A 16,903-nucleotide genomic window follows, 5' to 3' on the forward strand; every position below is an offset into this window, starting at 1 on the left:
AAATATCACACGAACTTTAGAACTATATATCAGTTCGAAACCAGCAAAGCAGTGTATGCCGTCGATATGAAAAATGTAGAGGCCGTGAAATGAGTTAGTTGAGGACAAATATTTTAATGAAACTTTGTACATTTTTTTACATATGCAATGGCCAGGGAAAACTCTCAATGACGCTGTCCTTTTTTCCTATGTATTGCGCAGAAAAAGCTTTCCCCGGTCGTGTATTCTGAGTAATTGCACCGAAATTGTAGTCTCAATGGAGAGCACACATAAAAAGCAAGAGCTTTGCAAAATATACGAGGGCGAGTCAAATGAAAATGAGCCATTGCGATTATGTGACAAACGGAGCATTTTCTTTCAATGTAGTCTCCATGAGCATTTAGACGTTTGTCCTACTGAATAACGAGTCGCGTGATTCCCGTCTCATAAAACTCCTTGGGTTGCTGTTTCAAAAAGTCTGCAGCTGATTCTTTCAAGCCATCGCCTACACGAATCTGGTCCCCTTGAGCTCTTTCTTCAATTGCCCCAAAATGTGGAAGTCGCAAGGGGACAGGTCTGGACTGTATGGAGGATGCTGCAGCTTATCCCACTTGAACTTTGCCACTTTTGTGCTAACCACATCAGCGATGTGGGGACGCGCATTTTCATGAAACAAGATGACCCTATTCGCCAATTTTCCACTTTCTTTGTTCTTGATTGCGACGCGCAGCCGATCTGACATTTCACAATATCGGAAACAATTGATAGTCTCTCAAGATTGAGCAAATTCTATCAGTTATGGCCCCTAATGATCGAAAAAGAAGTCAACAACACCTTTCCGGCGGAAATGACGGCCTTTGCTTTCTTTGGGGGTGGTGAATTCGAATGTTTCCACTGTAAGCTTTCCGTCGTGTTTCAGGCTCGTAGTAGGGTACCATGGTTCGTCCCCGATCACAATTGCAGACAAGAAGTCGTCACCCTCATTGTGATACCGGATCCGATGAGTCAAGGCAGCGCCGAACTTCTCCGTCTTCTGGCGGTGGTTCAAAATGTTGGACATCCACTGCGCACACAAGAGCCGATAACAGAGATGTTCATGAATTATGGTGTGAACTGAACCGTGACTGATATTCACACGCTCTGCCAGTTCATTAATACGTATCCTCCGTTCTTGTCTAATCAGCTCATCAAGCTTTGTAATTGTGTTGGAGGTGATTGCGCGGTGGCTTTGGCCCGGTCTTGGATCGTCTTTGCAACTTTCGCGTCCTTCTTTAAACCGTTTGCTCAAACGCTTCACAGTGATCAGCGAAATGCAATGTTCAGCGTACACAGCAGCTATACGGCGACTAATTCCTTTTTGGGAAACACCTTCAGCTGTCAAAAAACCTCACGACACCACGCTCATAGACCACGCTGTTCAACTTTTGGAGAGTCCACTATGTCACGCAACCACGTTCAACGCAGTGTATGAGAGCATTAAAGAACATTTATCCTCACACCCGCGTGTCATTTTTGTAAATGAGAGATGCCTGTGTACTACGCGCATGCCTCGCAGATAATGAACAGAACCATTATTGCACGGAGTGGGTAGGTTCACTTTTATTTGACTTGCCCTCGTACATTAGAAGTGCGAAGATACAAGAGAATATAAAAATGCGAAGATACAGCTTGATAAAGGGCAAAAAAGTGTCACTGGAAAAAAACTTCACTGCACGTATGCACAGAACCTCGCAAAAAAAAATTCAAATATGCATAAGTATCCAACAAATCTACGTATCTAAGAAAAAGTCAGTGTATATAATGCGTCAAACAAGGCAAATAAACATCTTGCGCGATCATAGATTCACAGAATCCTAGATCCCGCCCCCATTCCATCCACTCCCCCCGATGTATTGCGCGCGACGGAAGGCGGCGCGCTTGCTTCCCACTTTTCTCCTTGCGCACACAAGACTGAGCCACCATCGTCGCTCACCCATTCCACCCCCGCCCCCCACTACGCTTCACTCGCACATACAGCATGCGGCCCGCGGTCACGATCTTACCGCCCTTGGACTTTATACCGAACATGACGGCGACGGTGACGGCAAGAATGCGCCTGGAGTGTCCATATAATTGCTATCACAATAATATAAGAAGAGTATCTGGCAACTGAAGCGACCCGTGTCCCATTACTTTCCGCAAAAGAAGAAGCTACAAAATCGAACTATCAACATGCGACAATTCGCTACGCCGCAACAATGTTTTTTTTTTTTTTCCTTCTGCGGGGCGCGGGCACCGAAATGAAAAAGCGAAAAGGAAAGTATGTTCGCCTCAGTCGGATCCCTACTTTGGGCACCTGATGTGGCTACCGAAGGAATATCGAAGAAAACGTGAGACACTTGGTCCACTGAGAACCACACGCATACTGCTCGGCATCCTACAGCGGCGGGACAAGACTTTCCGGAGAGGTTGCGCTCAAGCAAACGCGGTGCAATCCGTCCAGTCCCCACAGTGATGGAGGCGAGCTACCATTGTTTCGTTTTCTCGTCTGCTAGCCAAAAAGCGTCCAGAACTCTGCCAGGCAAAAATCCACTCTGACAGAGAAAAACGAACGCGCACCGAAGTGCGCCACGCGGTGATCGGGGCAACACGAGAAAAACGCATGCGCTGGCTGGCTCCGACAGCCTACGGGAAATTGAAGAGGCTCAATCAGTCCTCACGAATAAAAGTCGAAGCAGAAAAAATAAATGAGAATGTAGTTACCTTGGCTGGCTTTAGTGTCTTGACATGGATGCTTTGGCAGAGGTGAAGAAAAATGTTGATATTTTTTTGTGTCACATGACGGCACAAATGAACCACTACAACGCCTCGCCCTCGTCTCATCGGACATCGCTGCGTGCTTTGTCAACTTGTCTGATAGTGCATTGATTTGGCTTGTCTCGTTGTATGGTCCGATGTAAGACTTCAGAAAAATCAATGCAGCTTTGACGTCATATGTTTATAACATTAAAACCACAAAGTTCGTCAATTGAAAACCTAAAGCACAACTTTGGAAATGCCAATGCACCTTTCACATCAAAAGTTTATGAGAAATTTATACTCATAAAGTTTCGGAATTGACATCCATGCGTTCCGTATATTCCGCGGCCTCCGCCAGATGCCGCGGGGAGCCCGTTCACCATCAAAACGCCCTTGAAACTTTCTGCTCGGAGGGGGGGGGGGGGTTCCTTGCGTTATGTGACTCCCGGTGCATGGGCGTTGCCGCGAAATCCAGCCCGAGTTCGCAATGTTCGCAGTGAAATGTCTTTTCCAGCGTGAAAAAGACTTTGTAGACAAAATCCAGAGTGATGTCCGGCGCCGGCGGTTGCTTTGGTCGCCGGTGCATGGGCAGCACGAAACAAATTACAGGGGGGGGGGGAAGGCTGGAGCCCCATAAGCCCCCCCCCGCCCCCTGCTACGCCCATGATAGTGGCCCACTGTGTCGGCGTACAAGGGTTCACGACGACGTATGACGATAGTCAGATCACGAAGCTGGAATGCCGACTATGAAACGACCACGACAGCTTCACGATCAGGATCACGTACCTAGCAGCCTAAGCAGGTAGGCAACTTGGGCCCCTGGGTTGGCGTAAGGAGCTAGCTGATGGATAGACAGGCTGAAAACGGCTGAAGAAGGCAAAGAATACTATTCGCATTAAAGAAATATTTTCGTTACTCAGACACAACGTGACTATCATTGAAGGATATATTATCAAAGTCCATTGCTCTCAATGGATAATTGCCCGGCATTTTTTTTTTCTGCCGTAAAAAGGTGATTGAATGCTCAACTCAACAGTTATATTTTTTTGTATTTCAATGACGAAAGTTGATGACACGTTCTGCATTATCCGACAAGGAGCTGTACGCTAAGCAAGACAAAGCTGGCACGACTTACACGCCATATAGCCACTCAGCCACCGCGCCGGATTGAGGTAAAACTACACAGATACAATTGCCGATTCGAACTTGGTCGTTTATTCATCAGTATAGTTATGTGCATGATTCCATTGTAAATCGTAAATGTCATCATGATTGCATGATGTTAACATTTTTGGCGAGAGAGTGCAAACAACAAGTCTTCTGCGCAGAACCAACTATATCAGCGTAACTTATTTGTAATTCAAGGCAAAACATGACCAGTGCGGATGCTGTGAATAGCATTCCAGTGTCCAAGCTCTGGAGTTGTTAAACACGCATACACTGTCGAGTAACCCGCAAAAGGTGTCACGTTCTGTGACACCTGTGACACGTTCCTGATTCTGATTTGATTTGATTTTTCTGAAAATCTGATTTGGAATCTTGGAATTCGCTTGCTCAAAGCTCAGCTACGGAGTGTTCGTGTGCCTCTGCCTTCGCAAGGCAGCTAGAAGCTATAAACATCAGTTAACCAATAAACTTCACTTTCTGCCGAACGGCATGCAAACGTATTTCACAAAAAATAGCGGCTTCGAACCCTGCTTTATGTCTGTGTGGGGTTGAATGTGTTTGGTGTATGCTGAATGACCATTCCGGTCCGAAGAAGGTCAAAAACCAGGTAACCACCTTCAGTAAGGTGCAGAAGTGTCGAACTTTCGACAGGTAAGTCCGTAACTTGCAATCACGACACCCACTGTACTATGCTAACGTTATAGTCTACTAGTGTTGTCACATAACAGGCGGATCCTATCCGGATACCCATAAGTAAGCGCCGTACGGGTATAGGCGTATGCTGGGTGTGCTATACGTAACTTGAGCCAGACTTTAAAAATATGCAAATGCCACGCAGCTGGGCAGAACCAAGGTAACGTTGTTTGCCGTCGCTTGGAGATAATCAGATTATTTTTTTGCATTCCGCCTAACTATAAAATTAGCCTTAATTAATTAATGAAGCTCTCAAATATTATGATTACATGAAGTGTCAATGAGAAAATTGTAGAGCAGCATGAAAAACTCCCAATACAGCTTTCCGTTGCTCAATATGTGCTACATGAAAGTGTTCTTCCAAGCATGAAAGAAGCCTGCGAATTCAAGAAAAATTGCCGCGCGACTGGCCGCTCGAGGCACTTAGTCCTCGTCCTTACCCAGGTAGCACACAAAGTCTTGAAAACGTCGTATTAAGGGATTCAACGTCTGAAATGGATTTTTGACCAAAATCGACGCATCAAAGACGTTCCAAACAAGATAGCTTAAAAACGAGGGGTGAATACGTTTGGATAACGTTGGAAGCCAGGCAGCTTAAAAACGAGGGGTGAATACGTTTTGAAAACGACTTCATATGACTCGCTCTATCTCTTTAGTTATCATGTGACCAAGGTGGCCACGTGATTCGTGATGCCGGGCAGCCGGGCGAGCCGGGCATAGTCGCGTCTTCATGGCGTCGTCGCGTCCCCGCATTCGCATTGCGCTGTGGTGTGTTTGAGGCTGTTCTGAGTGTGCTGCCGCTGCCCTTTGCTATGTAAGTGTTGCAGTGTTTTGCTGTCAAGAAAACGATATTCTGTGATTAGTTTGGGTTGTGCGAAATTGTTTGTGTGGTTTTAATTCGGAAATCAGTAGTGTTTTCAATTGTTATCGGACCATGGCGGCCACGTTATTCGTGAAGCCTGGCATAGTTGCGTTATCGCACTTGCATTGCGCTGTGGTATGTTTGCGGCTGTTCTGAATGTGCTGCCGCTGCCCTTTGTCATGTAAGTGTTGCAGTGTTTTGCCGTCAAGAAAACGACATTCTGTGATTAGTTTGGGTTGTGCGATCTGTTTGCGTAGTTTTAATTTCGAATTCAGTAGTGTTTTCAATTGCAGGGCGCCGAGTGGAGGGCACTAATCAGCTCTTCAAGTTCATTGTCATGTTATTTGAGGCGCCTTTTCACTGACGCTGTAATTCAGGCGTTAAGGGCAGTATAAGGACGAAAGTTAGAGGGAATAAATTGTGCCTGTGTGTCCCTAGCGTCGGGATCGGCCGCTATGCGTGATCCTAACAAGAAAGCATTTTGCAGAATGCGAAGAAAGATGGCAAAATTGCTGTCTGTGCGCACCTTGCCAATCTCCGCAATAGAGCCGTCATCGTGGTATTTTAGTCTCCCGTTTAGCAAGAGTGTTGCAGACAAGATAACTGGTTCAAACAGGCTTTTTTTTTTATGATTCAGTACTAGCACGGTATCCCAAAAGGTGAGGTCAAGTGCTCGCCCTATTTTCTTCCCTCGCGCTACAGCGCACTGACAGAATTTTGCGTGCACCATATATACCGTGCTTTTATCGTTTACGCTTCAAGTTCTCGATTGTGTTTTCGCCCCCTTTACCCACGTGAGCGGTATTTCATGGTCTTACGGGGTACCACGTGTGTCCATATATTGTGTCCAATATATGAAACGGCCCAACCCTATTTTATTTGACGCCTCAAATGGTATTAATGTATTGAGTCCCTTGTAGCTTTGTGCTTGTTATCAATTTTACTACTTGGCGAATGGATACAGCATGTACGCTGCATAACTCGCTTGTGGATACTGCGCACGTGAGTCGAGTATGCTTCAGGTAGTACCATTGTTTGCCGTTTGGGACATGTGTCGGAATGTACGCTGTGCGCCCTTCGCGCTTTAATTAGTCGGCGGCCTGCCGAGTTCGTGCGGGTGCAATGTGTGCGCGTGGAGTTAGCGAAGCGCTCGCGCGGTTTTTTTTTTTGTATGTGTTCTGTTCGCGCGCTTCGCACAGCAGGGCATGCCGCAGTTCTTTGTCCTTGTGCAACACATTTTCCTAGCGTACGCTTGTGCATTATTTGATACCGGTTTCACACGGGGCTCTTTTAACCGCTATCCAATCCGTTACAAATCGAATTTCTCGGTCGTGATTGGCTCTTTTGCGCAAGCTACGACAGTGAGCCAGTCGCATCGATAATTTCGATCCGGATCGGGCGTGATGGCGATCGAGAGTGGTCGTGTGACACCGGTTTTACACATGGCTCCCACATAGGGAACACTTTAAGTTCAATGCTACTGAGTGAAGAGCAAGTGCATATATATGCCAGTGGTGGTATGTGGGCAAGTCTTTCTGGTGAAGCCAATACTTGTGCATTAAAAACATTTCAACTACCAGCGTAGTGCATCAATGTGTCTACTTCACAAAACGGAGCACCAGTGCAGATATCTGAGCATACCTGTCCAGGGCAGCAAGTGTGTCTACATTTGAATCACTACCAGCTTGTGCGGCAGTTCTATTTCCAGCGGGACTGCAGAATAATCAGTAGGGTGCGCTCAAGCTGTTTATCTATGAAGCTCTGCCTCGACTGTGTGCCAAATATTTTTGGACGTGAAAGTGGGGGTGAATTGGTAAACATCAGTGGAACTATGCCTGGACTTTGTGGCAAATGTTTTTGGATGTGAAAGTGTGGGTGAACTGGCAAAGAATTTGCTCTGGGCTACATGTGTTAAACGTTTTTCTCATTCAGATTGCTTTTTTTTTTACTTTAGGAGACTGAAGATGTGCGCAAAGTGTGACATGTCAGTGTGCTAATTAATGTATTTGCTGGTTTGCAAATTATTCGTTGCAACTTTGTCTTTGCCAGAGAGGTACAACATTGCCTCTTGTACAGGGTTTTTTAGATAAAACACTTACTATTTATTACGAGCATTGCTTCCTTTGTTACACAAATGCAGCTTCCAGTGCATTCCAGTTTATTTCCATGTTTATGTAAGTTACTAATATGAGGCTTGCATATTCATTTCTCACGTTCTGGAGTGGCAAGATGCAGCATTACTGTCTCATCGTTCGCTGTACTGCAGTAGTGTTCACTTGTTACACTGAATCCCCCGTTTAAGTATTCTGTACTAATTTCACTTTATTGCTTTTTTGTTGTATGGTTATTTTTCTCGCCATTACCTTCTTTGATATATCCTAAAGGCGATATTTCCAATTTTGCATTGTTCCCATTTTTTTTATTTCTGTCACAGGATTGTTTTATGATGGTATGCGGTGGTATTTCTTTTTGTGCTCTTTTCAAGCTTCTAGCTGATTGGTAACATTGCTTGGAGGCAGTTACCATCCGACTCATACTCTTGCATTTTTCAGTCTACTTCCATTCGCTCCGAATGTCACTTCTGCATAACTCTAGTCCATCTAATAGCACGTGCTCTTTACTATGATAAATGAGAAACTTTAGTACACTCCAGGTTCTTCTATTCATTTTTGTATGTGTACTTGGAATTTTGTTTATGTGTTAGTGAATGTTCACTTTCGAGTTCATTACGAATCCTTAAATTTCTGCGACTTTTGTCATTGTTGATGTACTTTTACTTCTATTTGCATTTCTCACACAGTTTGTTCGAAGCTTGCATAAGCATTACATTTTAATAAAGTGTTTTTGCTTGGTCACAATGTTCTCATTTCATTCACTTTTGGCATGAAGGGCTTGGTCTTGCCGCCTGCCAAGTCGTAACCATTTGTTCTTTGCAGGATGTCATTCCCATTTTGGTTGTAAGCATCGTAGCTTACTAAAGGTGGTATTAAGGATTCATTATTCCTAACAGGCTTATTTTCGTGGGACTTGGTAGAGGATACGCCGGCCATGCGGGGAACAGTGCTTGGCACTGCGCCATGGCTCTTACAGTCAACACGACGCTTCTACTCATCTGGGGCGCGATTGGAGATCGTTGTTCGAAACGCCCGATCAGTTTCACCTCACGCGATTGGCCTAGGCCGTGCCGACGGGTGCGGCTGACGACGTCTGCGCGGAATAGGCCATTCGCGTGAGGCGAAACTAAACGCGTGTTTTGAACAACGATGTCTGATCGCACCCGTCACTCGCGAAAATTAGCTTCAGATGATTGTAAACCTTTCAAGACCACTTCTAGACCAGCTTTTTGATAACCTCCTAAAAACGTTTAGAAATTGGTTACGAATAGTTTTGGCAAAGGGATTACTTGTGTCTTTCCCAATCCTATTTCTAGACCAGCTTTTCGAATACGTCTTGCAGACCTGTTCTAGATCGTCTCAAGAAAGTAATTAAGCCGGACATTAGCAGAGATATACGACGTTTTCCCGCCGAAGTTCTCTCATTCGTGTCTTCTTTAACCCGTTTTTATCGTCTTGGATAAACGCTACGAAAACGTTACGTATCTCTTTTGTGCTACCTGGGTAGCACTGTACGTGGTTTTAATTATGAATAACCAACTAACCCAAACCTCCACTCTTAATAATCAGTGTTGGAATTATCGCTTCCGGCACAAAGCATCACAAATTTAATCTGCACCCTTACATCCAACCTCATCTCCTCGGAACATATTTCACTCATGAGTGGTACTCGGGAATACGAATACTTAGAAAGGTCTTTTCCGGAGGTGAATGGCTGAACCTTAAGTTTGCAGTCGATATGCGAAGACAGGAAGTGCACTGGCTGGAGACGATTTCAGGCATCAATTCCAGTTTGTTTAAACTCGGGATAATAATTAAAAAAGAACGAAACCTTCAATGTCCGATATTATGTGCTCGTTCTCCCAGCAAGCGTCATTGAAGGTCTCTCTGTATGTCACTGGTTCGGACAAACTGGCTCCCATATACCTCTCCAGAACAAATCTTGCTTCTGTGAAATGAATATACCTCACTGAATACACCTCCCATTTCATCAACAACATGTACCGCATGAAAGAGTCCAATACTGGGAACGTATATATTCTAGTTTAGGCCTGACATACGCTGGGTACGCGGCCTCCGTAACCTGCCTAGTCCTTAAGGTTTTGCTTAGTGCTTAAGGTTTCGCTGTAAAACGCCAAGAGCTTTTTCTGCCCTATTAAAGAGTTCGTTTCCTTATGCTGTCCGTGCCTGATCCCCGCAATATATTACGCCCCAATACTTTTGCGTTCTTTGCTAAGTTGGCTATTTAGAATATAGTGATATAGGTTACCCGCCGTGATGGCGCAGTGGCTTCGTCGTTGCCCTGCAAAGCGCACCGACGATTAAAAGATGCAGTGTAAAATACCGCATGTGTGCGGTAGGAGGGTGTACAGAGTGTTTACTGTGCGTGCAATTTTGTCAGCGCTGAAGTGCCGGCATGTCTCGAGGATGGGGGTGGGAGGTCGGGCCCATCCGCCAATGGGCTCATTACAGACCTAACCAGGGGTACGTCAGATGAGCAAAAAATACAAACAAATAAACATGCACGAGCGTGATGCCTTTAAGATCACCGTCTTTTTTCTCTATCTAAATAAGTACATAATCCATTTGCAAACAGTTTCGACGATGTTTAGGCTCCACAACTTCAGTATTAGAACTCAATTTGGTACTGGGCCAAACGGCTTCTTAAAAAGTCTAAATACAATCAGGTTGTCGCCTGTTATCCAAAGTCAGTGCTAAGTTATGGTAGAATTCGACTAATTGCGTTGTACATGAAAATACTCTTCGAAATGTTTGTTGTTGAGCGTCAAAAAAGTTCAACTGAACTAAGTTGATACATTAAGGCAGAATATACAACATGCTCGAGTAATTTGCGACAAACAAGTGTAGCTGATTATAGGCCTGTAATTGGAACACATTGTGAGCCGCAATTTAAAACTGGCCCTAAGTTAGTCACCCTCCGGCAGTCGGGAAGCATGTCCTTATCTAGCTTTCTTCTTCTTTCGTAATGTTACCTAAAGGTAATGCGCCACTGCTTAGGAACAGCGCCTTAGAAATCAGGGTGAAATGCCACCCGGGCCATTTTATTTAGTTTCATCAATCGGCTCTAACATATTAACCATGGCCGTTAAGATGAAGCTGAACCTACCCCATTGGCGAATACTGTTCTCGCGGACCACCCAGTGACCCAAATTGGTGGGAAAACGGTTAGAGCCATAGACATGTCGGTAGACAACACCGATAAGTGCGTGAAGTATCCCACAGGAAAATATACGTTTGAAAGATTGCTTCATTTGTCAAAATCAACATATGACAGTCACATCAACCGGGTCCTCTTGAGGCAATATAACGCATAAGTGTCGTGAGTGGTCCTTTATTTTCTGTACGATGGCTCTGCCAGGCAAGCATATAACTTTCTATTATTTCTCCAAACATTGACACATAAGTAAGGTACCCTTCAAATTTAGTTGAGACCGAGCCAGCGCTTCGAATGTTAATTTCCCTGTACCGTGTGCCCGGTCACTAATCATCCTGCCACTTTCGCACTTGCCAATAACGGAATATCCTAAGGCACTGGAATGATGAATTCTGGAGCGCGCGCGCCGCAGAAAGAAAATTGCCGTTTCCACATTTTCGGAGGCGGTGGCCACAGCGGACACATTTGTTTTGCCCCGTGAGGAACAAACAAGCAGGCATGACATATCGGGCAGAACTCACCTACGACGACTATTCAAGCGTAGGAATAGCCGAAACGCGTGATTTACGAGACGTGTACTGTAGCGAGCCTCCTCACTCGCGTCTCCCTCGGGAAGCGCGAGAGAGGAGGTCGGCTGCGCGCCCGCGAAGTCCCGAAGTGGTCTCCGCGATGCGTGGCGCGCCGGTGCGTGCGCATACACTGGGAATGAATCCCCCCCGCCCCCGTGGGCATTCGTGGCCGAGCGCGCTACACCGTCCGGCTGCCGTCTTGAGGAACCGCGTGTGACCAGCACCGGAGCAATTTAATAAAGATCTTGGGAGTGCACTACTTTCGGGACCGGTCCGCATTTACAGGCTGCACTACCATCGGGATCCGCCTCCGGAAACGATTAGATAGATTATAAAGCCGGTAATAAAACTGGTCTGACAATGCCCAAGAATGCTATTCGCATAAAAAAAAGCAAGCAAACAAATAATGTTTCATGAGAAGTTCAAAAGACTACAGGGGCAAAAAGAAAATGCTGCTTGTACAATGTATTAAACCGTGCGTCAGAGAGCAGGCCGAAAGTGCTGCAGAACAGGTTGAAGGAAGAAGACAAGCCTCGCAACTTGATTATTACGTTTCCTTATAATGGCTGGCTTTCCGGAAATCCTTGACCTTGACTTCTTCCGATCAGCGTCCGGAGAACTAGATTACAGCGGTGCACAACATAAAACTCGCTTTTACGTTCTTTCAGTAGCCGTTAAAAAAAGTTAATAAAACAAATATCTGATAGAGTAACGTCTCTCAAGATAGGCTGCATCGCCTTCCTCGTTGTTTGCGCGCACGGAACCCGTAACTTGGCAGCAGCGCCGGGCTTTTATCTGAAAGACGAAACTCACGGCTTCCATCCGGATAGGAGCCTCCTTGGACAGCGTCTTGTACGCCCACTATAGTGTATGCTATCGTGCGTGATCGCGTTGCCGCTCCGGTGCCGTGCAACGTTCCTGTAGCCCTGTCTGCTTTCCGTGGACAAACAGCGGCGTCATCAGTTCCGCCTATAGGCGGAGGGCCGTCTGTGCTCTGGAGGAAGAACCGGATAGGCCACCGAAGCCTCCGTCTTACTACTTACTTACTGTTTTACGTTGACACACGTGGCACGAACGGGAGAATGCTCTGTCTTAGAGAACGAGTTGTTCTGCCACTGTACAGATGAGGCGATGATCGTAAAAGCCGTGAGGCAGTCTGTGTTTCGCCGTTATTTAAACGAGGGCAGACTCGCGGGACAGCTACTCCTTCTAATGGAGCTTGTTAAATAAAAAGAAACATGCAAATCATTACAAGCGCCATAACGCTCGCACGCCTACGCTAGCACATCTTGCGCAGAAACTGAAACAATGCCCAGAAAAGCTCCAGCCGGATCGTGCCTTTATTCGCAATTTATTTATTCACAATCAATAGACAAGACCAAACATGCCTTCACCGCATAAGGCTCAACGTGGCCTACACAACCTACTTCAGGTGTAAGATTCAACTCACAGACTCGCCGACGTACTCTGAATGTAACGGCCCTGAATACCTGCAACATGTTCTGTGCGAATGTTGCCGCTACGCGTCAGAGAGAGAGTCTTTGAAGGTGTATATTGAACCTTCAACGGGACCCGAGCTTCGCACTGCCGCGCATTCTCGGCCCATGGCAAAGCACCACCTATGCACAACGCGCGGCAACGGACGGCAAGAAGACGACACATGACCACCCCACCTCGTCTTTCCTACGCGTCGTGTCTCTTAACCTATAGGTTGTACGCTTGGATATTTTGTCGACTCTCCAGGTGTCGGAAACCCGTAGGTTCCGTCATCTTTATCGCTTCTTAGATTCAGGAGGCCACGTCTTTGAATTAAGCAGGCTTTGGGGGCTCCATGAGGGCCACTTGCTCACTTACGGCAAACGGAAAGCACGACCGGTGGTTGATGCACATCTCGCTTCCGCTGCGTCGATAACGTCGCGATGCCTCGAGCTAGCAGCCATCAACAGCAAGTGCTTTTCTCCTTCCTCCTCCGACCGATCGTTGTTTGTTCTCGCAACGACCGATCATCATCGACGTTCGCCGTTATCAGGGTCGCTCCGCGTTCATTGAAAAGCCGACGGAAAGTGCTTTAGAGTTGTTTTCAAAACGGCCTTGCCCGTTATCCTTCCATGTGTTTTCCCGTGCGGGACTCATTCGTGTGATCGGTAAGCACTAAATGAAGATCTTTTATCTTCCGCATATGCGCTTCGCTTCAGCGCCTCGACGCCGTCATCTCATTGAGCGAGAAGAATCGACTCAGACAGCTTTCTTACGTGGCAGTTCGTGCAAACATTCTCAACACCGGAAGCGCTGTTTTCATGAATCTCGATCGTGTTTTGCCAGCCCTGTCCGCGTTCCAAGTGTCTCGGATGCTTTGGTCGGAGAACCCGTTGTAATTTTTCCATAATAATGTGTTGACCTTAATGATTCAAAACGGAATGACGTGGGCAACTCTACAAATCCTCACAATGATCGGATACTATTTGCAGGCTGTTCCTAGACGATTTTAGATATCTATACATATGACGAGGTAGCGTTCTTCGATTTCGCGGCGGAAACGCTGTACAACGACCTTGTAAAATGTTTAATCTGCGTTCCTAAACTTTCTTCTAGTTACCAAAAGGCGTGGCCGTCCTGCAATTAGGATCTTAAGTATGTACAACGTTTAGCACTATGATCACTAGAGAGAGAAGCTTTCGGTAGTGTCTGCCTGAGGTGCCAGTATGGCGTAAGGCAGCATCGGTATGATGGGAGGTTTTTCGTAGTAGAAGTCGCCCATCATTTCAGATTTAGAATAGTGGTTGAAAGTAGTCCTCACTGCAGACACCTCGGTGTCTTGAGCGTGCAGGAACCACAGCGTGATGAAGTGCACCAGGTGCTCGGAGCATGTCATTATTCATTTCAATATGCAAATAGTTAAAGGAATGTGAGACGTAGAGGTCTATCGGCCATGTCCGCCTGTAACAACAAAACACGCCCGGGCGCAGAGAAGCGTTCGAGTGCACTACATCTGGCTGACCGGTTGGTGCACATTTACCAGCGGTGGCAGCTATGGCTGCAGCTTTTGTCGAGTGGGCCACCTGTGCCAGCATGCTCGAACAAATTTGATAGTTGGAGCGTCGAATTTGGGAAACCTACTACCAGGAAATAAACTTGCCGGAGAATTTCGAGGGGCCCCCTGCGTACTTTATTATGTCTCAAATCGATCTCAGTCCAACCGAAGCTGGGCACTCTGTAGAGTATAGAATTTATACAGTCAAGTCGGTCTTTAACAAGCGGGTTTTTTTTTTTTTGCGAATAATTCTCACGTGTCGTTTGAGCCAACCGCAATGCCACAAATGAGGTTTTTTGGACGAAGGCGTAACCCAAGATTACTTCAAGAGCGGAGTGGGGAAGAGGTAGGCGCTGGTTATGCTCGTTCTGGGTGGCTGGGGAAGGCGCTAAGAAAAGAGGGGGGGAGGGGGGGGGGTCTTCTTTCGGAATGTGCGAAGAGGAGAACCGGCGCAGACACGTGCAGGTATGATGACGTCAGGTGTAGAGCGGGACATTTTCAGTGCACCAAAGACAACGCACTGGAAAGGTAGCGGACACAATAGCCGTAGCTGCGAAGAGAAAGCTCTCGAATGTCAATCGAAATCGAAGCACGAAACGGGGCCGCCTCCATATTTCCTAGTGATTCACGCATCGTATTGCATATATGCGGCGACGACCCGGTACTCGCACAATGGATAATTGCGTCGAAACCAAGGATGTTCGTGCTGGAATCATTCTACAATGGTAACTCATCACAATCATTCACTGCATAGTTCTGAGCCGTAGGGAATAAGGACAGAATAAAGGATGCTAGTCAGAGGATGGCTTTCTCTCGCACGCTACCTGTGCATGGTCGCGCCCACGCATGCAGACCACCGATCTATATCCATATAGCGCAGTCGAGCTCAGTGCTGCAAGCCTGTTGGGTAAGCTGCCTTATCGAGTCCCCTATTCTCTCCTTGGCAGAACACGGGAACCCACGTGTTTCACCACCGCATGCGTATCCCGCTTTTCAACTAGGTGGAGGAGAAGGCTTCGAGATTATGTTCGGTCTTCTAGTCTGACCGCAATCCCGATGGGTCTCAGGTATGCCATGGTCGACTACACTGCAAGAAGACTCCGTGCAGAGCAGCATAGCTTGCATGGCATTGTCTATTGTGCGAGCACCTGCTCGATTGTCGCCGCGGTGCAAACCGATGCGTGGCTTGTTCCATGAACTGTGCCCGTCCTGCGAGACAAGAATTGAAGCCGCTGACCATCATTCGATATCTCTGACTTCAGGTAAAGGCTGTGGTATCAGTGCCATTGCAGTTTCAACGAACAAGAATAAGCGAAATAGAGGGGGTCGTTTTCTTGTTAATCGTGACCATATAAAGCCAACAGGCACTGAAGCCAAGGAAAGCACATGGGACAATTAGCTGTGGTTGAAATTGAAATGTAGAAAATAATGAGGGGAAATGAGAAAATGAAAATGGACGAATAAACTTGTCGTTGATGGGAGACGAACCCTCTACCTCCGCATTACGCGGTATGAATTTTGTCTCCCCGTCCTTCCTTTTAACGTTGTAACTCGTAAGTTGTAATCATTCTTAAACCTTCAGTTTTCAGAGTGTTTAGATTTCTAGTGCGCTGTATCATACAGCTTATGAGTTGCATTTTTGTTTCCACACACAAATGAAACGAAATAACGGGAGTCACGCTACTTTCAACCAGTTAGAAGGCAGGATCGGGGCAGTCGTGCATTGCGACATACTTAAAGGGAAGCTGAAAGGTTTTCCAGAAAAAAATGAGTGAAGAGCAGCACGCCGTGGTTTTCAACCCTCTGAATTCGTATATCGCATCGAAATTGAGTGAAAGAAAGCGCAAACATATTTTATTTCGACGAAAAGTGCAGCAGCAGACAGGTCTAGCTCGCGCGCCTAGTTTCCGCCTGTGATTGGTCGGGTGCCTCGTGACGTCAACAATGGTTCGGCTTGCAGACGACGAGTGAACGCGACAGCCATCGCCTCGCTTGCAGCGCTGTCGCTGTCGCGTGCAAGACACTTGTAAGGGGTTTATACTTGTACATACTACACGTACAGGCGCCCAAATCTTTAACTGGCGTGCGGGAGCGACGACTTTTCCGTGCGTCAGCGCCGTTTGACGGGGCGAGGCTGGAAACAGTCTGAGGCTAAGCGCATGCGAACAAAGCGCGCTCAGCTGGGCCCATCGTCTGCTAGGCTGTTTCCAGCCTCGCCCCGTCATACGGCGCTGACGCCCGGAAAAGTCGCCGCTCCCGCACGCCAGTTAAAGATTTGGGCGCCTGTACGTACATACTTGCACATACTACATGTACGAGCCGATTGCGAAGAGCCGGCTTCTCCAAGAAGCAAAAAATGCTGGTGCAAGCACTGCTTTCCACGTGAACGAAGGCGAAGTGTTAGTATCTCCTTGCGTTGGAAATGTTCTTTGGCGAGTATATTTTTTGCTAAGCTGCATTCAGCGTTCCAGTGAGTACGTTTCCGGGCAAACAGCTGTAGTGTTATGTTCCTGAATGCCTCCTCGTAGAACGTAA

This window comes from Dermacentor albipictus, chromosome 1 (genome assembly GCF_038994185.2).
Source record: "Dermacentor albipictus isolate Rhodes 1998 colony chromosome 1, USDA_Dalb.pri_finalv2, whole genome shotgun sequence".
Classification (NCBI taxonomy): Eukaryota; Metazoa; Arthropoda; class Arachnida; order Ixodida; family Ixodidae; genus Dermacentor; species Dermacentor albipictus.